Here is an 8,523-nt window from a genome sequence, read left to right as displayed (position 1 = left end):
GGGGCCAGCACACACACAATGCCCATCTCCCACCTGGAGATCCCACATGTGACACAAACACATTCCAGTGCCACATGTGTTCCATGACCAGTGCCACGCTCCGTCCATCCCGGATGTTGAGACAATTTCGAATTTGAATTATAAGGTTGCCCCTACTGAGATGACAGTGCCAGTGCGCCATCAAGATTCAATTTCTATGCTTGGTTCTGTGTTGGAATCAGAGCAAGAGCACCCCATGAATTTCCCTACAGGAGATCGCAATCTAGTCTCTCTCTCTCTCTCTCTCTCTCTCTCTCTCTCTCTCTCTCTGCTCCTCAAGGCACAGGGATACCACTGTGCATTCACCACGGAGACAGAACATAGATAATAAAGTAGCCTCACTAAAGGACAACACATATCAATTTCGTAATTGTTCTAGATGTTATTACAGGTAGTATCTTCGAGATCTCAGCGTCTTCCGGTCGGAGGAGGAGGAGGAGGAAGAGGAGGAGGAGGAGGAGAGAGAGAGAGAGAGAGAGAGAGAGATGAATGGTAACAGGTTGAAGGCCTCAGATTATGTGCCTGTTTTGAAGATAAATAGGAATAGTGGAACTGGGGTCAGTTACAAGATGTGCGATTTTCCTGTCATTTTACCTTTGTATTTTTCTGTCATCCAGGTTACGCACAACAGAAATGAAAAGGGAATGATATCGCGTCGAGAAGTTAAGAGGACATTGCGGCTATTGCAATTACATATGCATCTGGTAAAAATGACCAGTAGATTTTATGTATATATATTTCAGCCTAAAAAGCAATAAAAACGATTGCCCACTTGGCTACGATTTTGAGGATGGGTCTATTCCAGCTCTAATAAATACATATCTGAATATGACAGGTATATGTTTATACGAGAGGCAATAAACTTTTATCCTTCTCGTGATTAGGTCGACGATGTGACTTTCTCGTGAGTATGGTGTCGTGGTTTCGTTTCCCGCTACTGGACATCATAATTTCCTCATATTTCTTGCACTTGGATCTTGAGGCTTTGTGGTGACTTAAGTGTATCCCAAAAGGGTATTACAATTATACATATAACCCTGCACTACCCGGGAAAACTCTAGAGAACTCGGTAAAATTTGCCTGTACTGATTATCCCTTTGATCCAGGAATTACTGTACAGATTGTCTCTTTTCTCCAAATATTACTGTACTTTCCGTCCCATTTACCCAGATATTACAGTGGTGACTGTCCCTTTTATCCAGAAATCACTGTACTAACTGTCCCTTTTATCCGAAAATTACTTTGCTGACTGTACTATTTATCTATATGTTACTGTGGTGACTGTCCCCTTTTTCCAGGTATTACTATACTGTCTCTTTCATCCTGGTATGACTGTCCCATTTATCCATGTATTACTATACTGACTGTTCCTTTTATTTGGAATTACTGTAGCAACTGTATCTTTTATCCAGTTGTTACTCTGCTGACTTTATCCAGGTGTTGCTGTATACTGTCTGTCCCTTTTATCCAAGAATTATTGTGCTGACTGTCTCATTTATCCAGGTTTTGTTGTGGTGACTGTCCATTTTATCTAGGAACTACTGTGGTGACTGTCCATTTTATCCAGGTGTGTGACTGTCACATTTACCCCCCCCCCCCCTCCACTAAAACACCCCCACCCCCCCCCCCCCCCCTAACTAAAACACCGACACTAAACTTAAACACATCCCCACTAAAACTAGAAATACACCCGACTAAACCCTTGTATAGAATTATTCATCACAGGAAAGAAAGCCATTTGCATTAATATATTCCAATGTGATTGAGTCCATGAAATGACGTATGGTAAATCCGTAGAGTTTATCAACCACATAAGATACAAAAGGGAAGGGAGAGGAGGAAGGGGAAGGGGAATGGGGTAAGGGGTACGGGGTACTGATTAGAAACCTACTCTGTTACCTAAATTAGGTCAAATGATGGCCATGTGCCCAATTGTTCCTAGTTCTGTAAAGAAGACAAGTTATGAAATCCACAGAGTAAAGTTAATTAAAGCTACGATCATAAAGAAATGGCGACACGCAAGAGAAAGAGGTTTTATAAATTTATTGGATGAAAAATCCGATGCCGTGGCATTTGAAAAGATCGTCTAATGGCGTCGCAAAAGAGAGGAGGCCTTTTAGTTGGGTTTCATAACAGTTTAGGACCAGCAAAACAATTTTGACTTCGAACGTATTTTATGTTTGCGCGTTACACCTGGCTGATATAAATGCCATTTTACTCATTTTCACTAATTTTCCTAATAAGCACTTATTGGCTCAATGATGGATTCTTGGGGGTAAATGTTCATGATTCCAATTGTAATACAGAAATGCCAATTTTTAATCCAGTAATAAAAAACTTTCGGACTCCAAACCAATTATCTATCTATCTTCTTCTTTGCCTTCAGCTTTTCCCATTTCTATAATATGGGGTCGCTGTTTCTAGTCAGCCTTCTCCATCTTCCTTTGTCCTGTACATCTTGTTCTCTTAGACCCTTTTCCTTCATGTCATCCAATAATTTATCTTTCCACCTGAACTTTGGCCTTCCAATTATGTATCTCTATCGATGATATAAAACGTGATGAAGCTTTTTTGCGTTCCAGTTTCAATGCTGTGTGACGCAGAGAGGAAGGTGAGTGTTATTTTGCTCTGTGTGGATGGAAATTAGTCGCCGCAGTGTATGAAAATACATGAATTTCAAATGACCTGCACGGTTGAAACTAAACGCTTTTCTTGCATAATTATCATAATTGGGAATCGTTTTTAGTTGAAAGTTGTGACTCTCTCCTTGAACTTTCACCTGATCCTCTTCCTCTTGCCACATTTTCAATACCTGATATGAACGAAGTATCGAGTGGAATGACAAACAAAGAGTTGAAAATAAGAGGCAGAAAATACGGGTCCTTTGAAATGTCGCTTGAAATTCTGTAATGAAACATTGTTAGTATCTGATATCAGAGTATTAAACGGAAAGACAAAAACAAGTAGAGAAGTAATCTGTAGAAGATGAAGGCTGTTGTGAGATTATGCTTGATTTTTTTTTATTCGAATAATCTTTATCTGCAAGAAATAATGAATTGGCTTCTATAGTTATTGTGCTATTAAATGTGGACTAAAGCAGCAGGCTCGCCACAGCAGTCTTCCCTGTCTTTTCCATTTCAAAGTTAAAATGAAGAGTTGATATTAGCGAAAAGTTGAAAATGCATATTAATCAAAAGACAAAATACCCGGTGGTCCGAAGTTCGATTCTCGGTGATAGAAATTAATTTCTCGATACAATGTGGTTCGGATCCCACAATAAGCTGTAGGTCCCGTTGCTAGGTAACCAATTGGTTCCTAGTCACGGAAAAATATCTAATCCTTCGGGCCAACCCTAGGAGAGCTGTTTATCAGCTCAGTGGTCTGGTAAAACTAAGATATACTTAAAAGACAAAATTATTATCAACAGAAACTATGGCGTAGGGAGTAAAGGGCAAATAGCAAATGACAGACCTGAAGGGAGAAGTAACCTTGGAATTCGTGATATTTCATGAAGGCAGCCACGAGAGAGACGTTAACAGCGAGTCATGTAAACAGGTCCTGAACAACAAAAGGACTTCACGCTAACATTTTTGTATAATAATGTATCATGAAGTATTCGGAAATGTTCCATTTCTAGCAATATCTGCTATCGATATCTGTGGCACCATTCCTAGTCACTGCTCTAAACCTTCTCTCTCTCCTTCTTTCCCACCGTTGTCCCTACATTAAGGGGTCGGTTGCTTGATGCGCCTTCACCACAGCCTTCTATCAAAAGCATCATCAGGCATGGATTATTGTTTGGCAAAGGGGTTTTTCAGGACCGCATGCCCTTGCTGTCATCAACCACAGTTATTGGCGGTGGGCCTCGCCTTTGACTAAAAGGTACGGCTGCATGGCAGCAGTTTCCACAGTTATTGGCAGTGAGACTAGCCTCTTACTAAAAAGTCTCGCGGCAAATTCGAAACGTTCCCGTGACTGTTATAATGTCATTCTGGAATTTAAAGGGATTATCCTAATTCTCCTGGAAATACCCGTGTCTCTGTACAACGTAAAACTTCTTATGAGGATGTATCTTGTAAGTCTTTGTACAGATACATTTCTATTAAATTCAATTGTCACATTTATTTTTTATTCTAGACAAACGCAGATTCACTTTTACATGTAAACAAACTACTGTCCCACAAAAAAACGGAACAAAGAACAACACGCTCAAGATTTCAAAGTAAACAAAGTCCCTGCATATTCATGAATAGGCACAAAACTTCAAGGGAAAAAAGACGTCCATATAATTATGCATTCTCTACGCCTTCAAAATGCGCAAATAAACAAACTCTTTCTCAAAAGCACTTTTTCCATCATTCCCTTCAGCGTATTTGTCCGACAAGGAGAGATTGCTATGCCGATAAATAAAGTCCCTGAGGAGGAGGAGGAGGAGGAAGTTGGAAAAGAGGAATCCCTGAATGAGTTGTGTCACTTTTGGGAAGTGAAACGAAAAACTTCGAAGTGGATATTTTGTCAAAGGAGGATCTTTATTTGGAAACAGTGCCTTTGACTTCAGGATTAGTCTGGGATCACGGCTCTCTCTCTCTCTCTCTCTCCCTCCTAGGCAAATGCACATTATTTCTAGGTATTTGGATGTGTGTATTCTTGTGTACGCCTATCGATTTGAAATGCGTGTACATATATAACCCTACAAATATACAGTTCTGGGGGACGATAATGGGAGTTCTGTGATTTTTAATTATTAAAAAATGTGGATTTTTAATGCAGTTTTTATGTATTTTAAGGACAAGTTTTTTATAAGGTGTCATACAATATTTTTCACATAGCACAAATCACGATCTTAAAGGAGCAAGACTCGTAACGTCGCATTCTCTCTCTCTCTCTCTCTCTCTCTCTCTCTCTCTCTCTCTCTCTCTCTCTCTCTCTCTCTCGCAATTCTACGATTCGGGCCCAGAGCCGCGAGAAATACGTTAATACTGAATGCCTTGCAAGTCAAAGACAGTAATAGTTCAGGTTAGGTTAAGATGTACGAACTCCGTCGCCATTGCAGACTTTCCTTCCTTCTTTTTCATTACAGATTTGTAATTAGTGATCCGCGTGTTACTTTTGAGAAACATCTCATGAACCTTGCAGGAAATGCCGCACGAAAGTTAGGTATTGTAAGTAAGGCCTCATATACATATTTATGACAGTGATAAAATCAGTGTAGCCTGTTTTAGGTCATTTATCCTTCTATTCCGGAATACTGTTCTCCGGTGTGGATGTCTGCTTCTGCCAGAGATGTATCTCTTTTACATAGAGTGGTTCTTGGTGGTAGGTTTCTGCTTCCTAATATTAGCAGTTATGACTTAGACCATCGACGGATGGTCTCTTCCCAGTCAATTTTTCATTACTTGTATTTTAACAGAGATCTCTCACATTCACAACTGATCCCTGGTCCCCTTTTCCTGCCGAGTGGAACCAGATTTGCTGAACAGCTTAAGGACCAATATGCTGTCAATGTGCCTCGCTGTCGACTTCTCAGTTCCAAAGGTCCTTTATTCGTCACACCATTGGACTGTGGAACAGCCTCCTAGAGCAGAGGTCGCCAAACGGTGGTCCGTGAAATAATTTTGAAGGTCCGCAGAAAAATTGGAACATTATTTCAGTTTTTGTTTTCTTATTCCTTTTCAGGCAACCCTGATTGCACAGAAGACAGAGAGCCCAGGGTTGCCAATTTCGTATTTTATTAATGCTAGATTTAGCATATTAGGGAGATATACTATTACGAATTTACATCACGGCTCCAAATAAAAACAGCTCTCCGTCTTGCAGTAACAACATTGGAGCCAAAAATCAACAAACGTATTTCAAACAAGTAGGAACCAATATCATACTAAAAAATGTATACTTAAACTTCAAATTTTAAATTTTTTTTATATAATGAAACTATAACTGTTATATTTAATAATAATAATAATAATAATAATAATAATAATAATAATAATAATAATAATAATAATAATAATAATAATTATTATTATTATTATTATTATTATTATTATTATTATTATTATTATTATTATTATTATTATTATTATTATTATTTTTATTATTATTCTCTTGAATAAAATGGCAGAATTCAGCGAATTAATCTTATATATTATCTTTTCTATTTTTCTTATTACTTGCTTTTCTGGCTCATCGATACTTCTTAATAATTGGCCAATATTCATATTGGGAATAATCCTGAAAGGTATTTTATTTAGAACGGGATTTATTAGTCAAAAACTGGTATTATCAGTATACTGGTATTATCAGAATACTGGTGTATGGAAAGGCGTTCTCCTCAGGTCCAGGGGCCGCATACTCAAAACTTCCAAAGGCGCCTTTTGTGGCAAAGGCGCCGTTCCTGTCGGCCGTTACTCGAAAGGCTCATACTCAAAACACCGAGTGCGCCCCGCCATCTTGGAAATATGGCGCCGTGAGAGCCTTTGCGTTAGGGCTGGTTAGAGCAGCCTTTGAGGTGGGAAAGGCAACTTTGGGATTGACAACAAGTAAGAAGAGGATGTCTTCTACCTCTTGTATACGTCAATGAACGCCATTATACATAGTTTTATTTGCAAGTTACTCTAATTGCTTTGTAATAGTGTGATTTTCCTCTGCAGACATTAGATTTAAAGTTCTTGGATGTGTATTATTTAAAATGATTTCATATATACAGTCTAAAATTCCTATATTATAATCTGATTGTTTTGACCTTTAGTTATCGTATATCTTATAAAATCTTCATGTATAATCAATGCTAGAAAAACAAAATATTTTTTTGTCTTGTTTAATAAATCTCAATACAGAAAATATATCTTTATACTATGTACTATAGCAAAGGTGAAAATATGTTTGCAATTTCCCTGCCTTATCACTTCTCATCTGGTACTCATAAGGCACATTAACCATAGGTTAAAGTGGTCTGAGATAAGTACAATACTACATACAGTGACTCACATTATGAAATAAATGAATTTGATGTTCATATTACCTAGATATAAATAGGTTACTGTATCACTGAATGACCCTTAATAATAGCAATATCAGTACATTATCTCCATGAAAGAAATAATATACTAAAGTAAATAAAAAATAAAAACTTACAATAAGGTAGAGGTAACTGAGATCACAGAGATCATTTTATACTATTATAAATAAGAAAACTTGCTTTATAGCCAAAATAGAGATATAACATGAAATAGCATTGTAAATAAACAAAACCTGTACTAAACTTATCACAATAACACGAGATCACAAGAAGCACGATATAATAAGAGTAAATGGAGGAAAAATAAAAAATAAACCTCATTAAATAATGGAGTGATTAGCATAAGACAATGAGGCAGTAACCACATATCTCTTAAACAAAAAATAGTACTGACAAAAAAACTAATCTCAATAATGAAGGGGTATATGACATTTATCACATTATGGGCACCCTTGGTATAGGAACATATAAGGCATGGTATGAAAAAAAAAAATAGATTTTACTACTGTACAGACTATATTAAAAATACTACCACTTTAAAAAAAAAATTATGCATAATGTCTCTTAAGCATATCAGTCATGGTTACCATGCTGTCAGCTATTACCCTTACACTTCCATTTAATTCTTTTACACTTTCATTAATTCTTTTCGATTAGACAATGTATCCAGAAAAATATCAGAAACATCTGCCAACACCTCAACTGCTTCTTGCTCCAGTAGGCCCAATCTTACCAAAGCTTCCTCTGAAGGTTCTAGAGCTAAACTTTCATGAGGACCACTACCTCAAAAGATTATAATTGTGTAATTATTGACAGTAATTATGATCAATGACTTCCCACATCTCTACCTCATCAAAGGAAAAAAAAAGTGACAGATACCACAGATAGAGTACATAACAATTACTTGAGTCACAACTAGGCATGGTTAGGTTAGGTTAAGTTTAGGCTAGGTTAAGGATTGGTCTTGTAGATAAGACCCTTTTAAAAATACGGACCCCAGTTTTATCCTTTTGAACAGGTCCCATGTTCGTGTGGAACTTGTATTCTTCAAAAGCTCCCTAACTTTTTACACTAACCTAACCTAAGATTAAATGGTTAACATTCATTTACGGCAGAAATGCCATACATGAAAAATCTCTAAGAATTGTGTAAAATATATAAAAATAAAATTATCTGGTTAGGCAAGGCATAGGTATTGGCAACTTATCCGATAATACCCACAGGCCTAGGCATATCATCACAGCTTAGGCTAAAACATTCATTTCCAAGCAATATCATAGGATACTTTTGCATAGCCTAACATATAGCCTACTAGGAATATATCATAATTAGCATGAAGTTAACAGTAGAACATAAGCCAAGGCCTAGCCAAAACTCGCTTCAATCTAGGTATGTATGGCAATTAGTCTATGCTAAATTAGGGAGGTTGCTTCCTTTTCTTAGCCACAGGGTCCATCATGCCGCTC

The sequence above is a fragment of the Macrobrachium nipponense genome, chromosome 25, assembly GCF_015104395.2.
Source record: "Macrobrachium nipponense isolate FS-2020 chromosome 25, ASM1510439v2, whole genome shotgun sequence".
NCBI classification, from domain to species: domain Eukaryota; kingdom Metazoa; phylum Arthropoda; class Malacostraca; order Decapoda; family Palaemonidae; genus Macrobrachium; species Macrobrachium nipponense.
The sequence above is the reverse complement of the archived record's forward strand: the minus strand, read 5'-3'. Positions refer to the sequence as shown.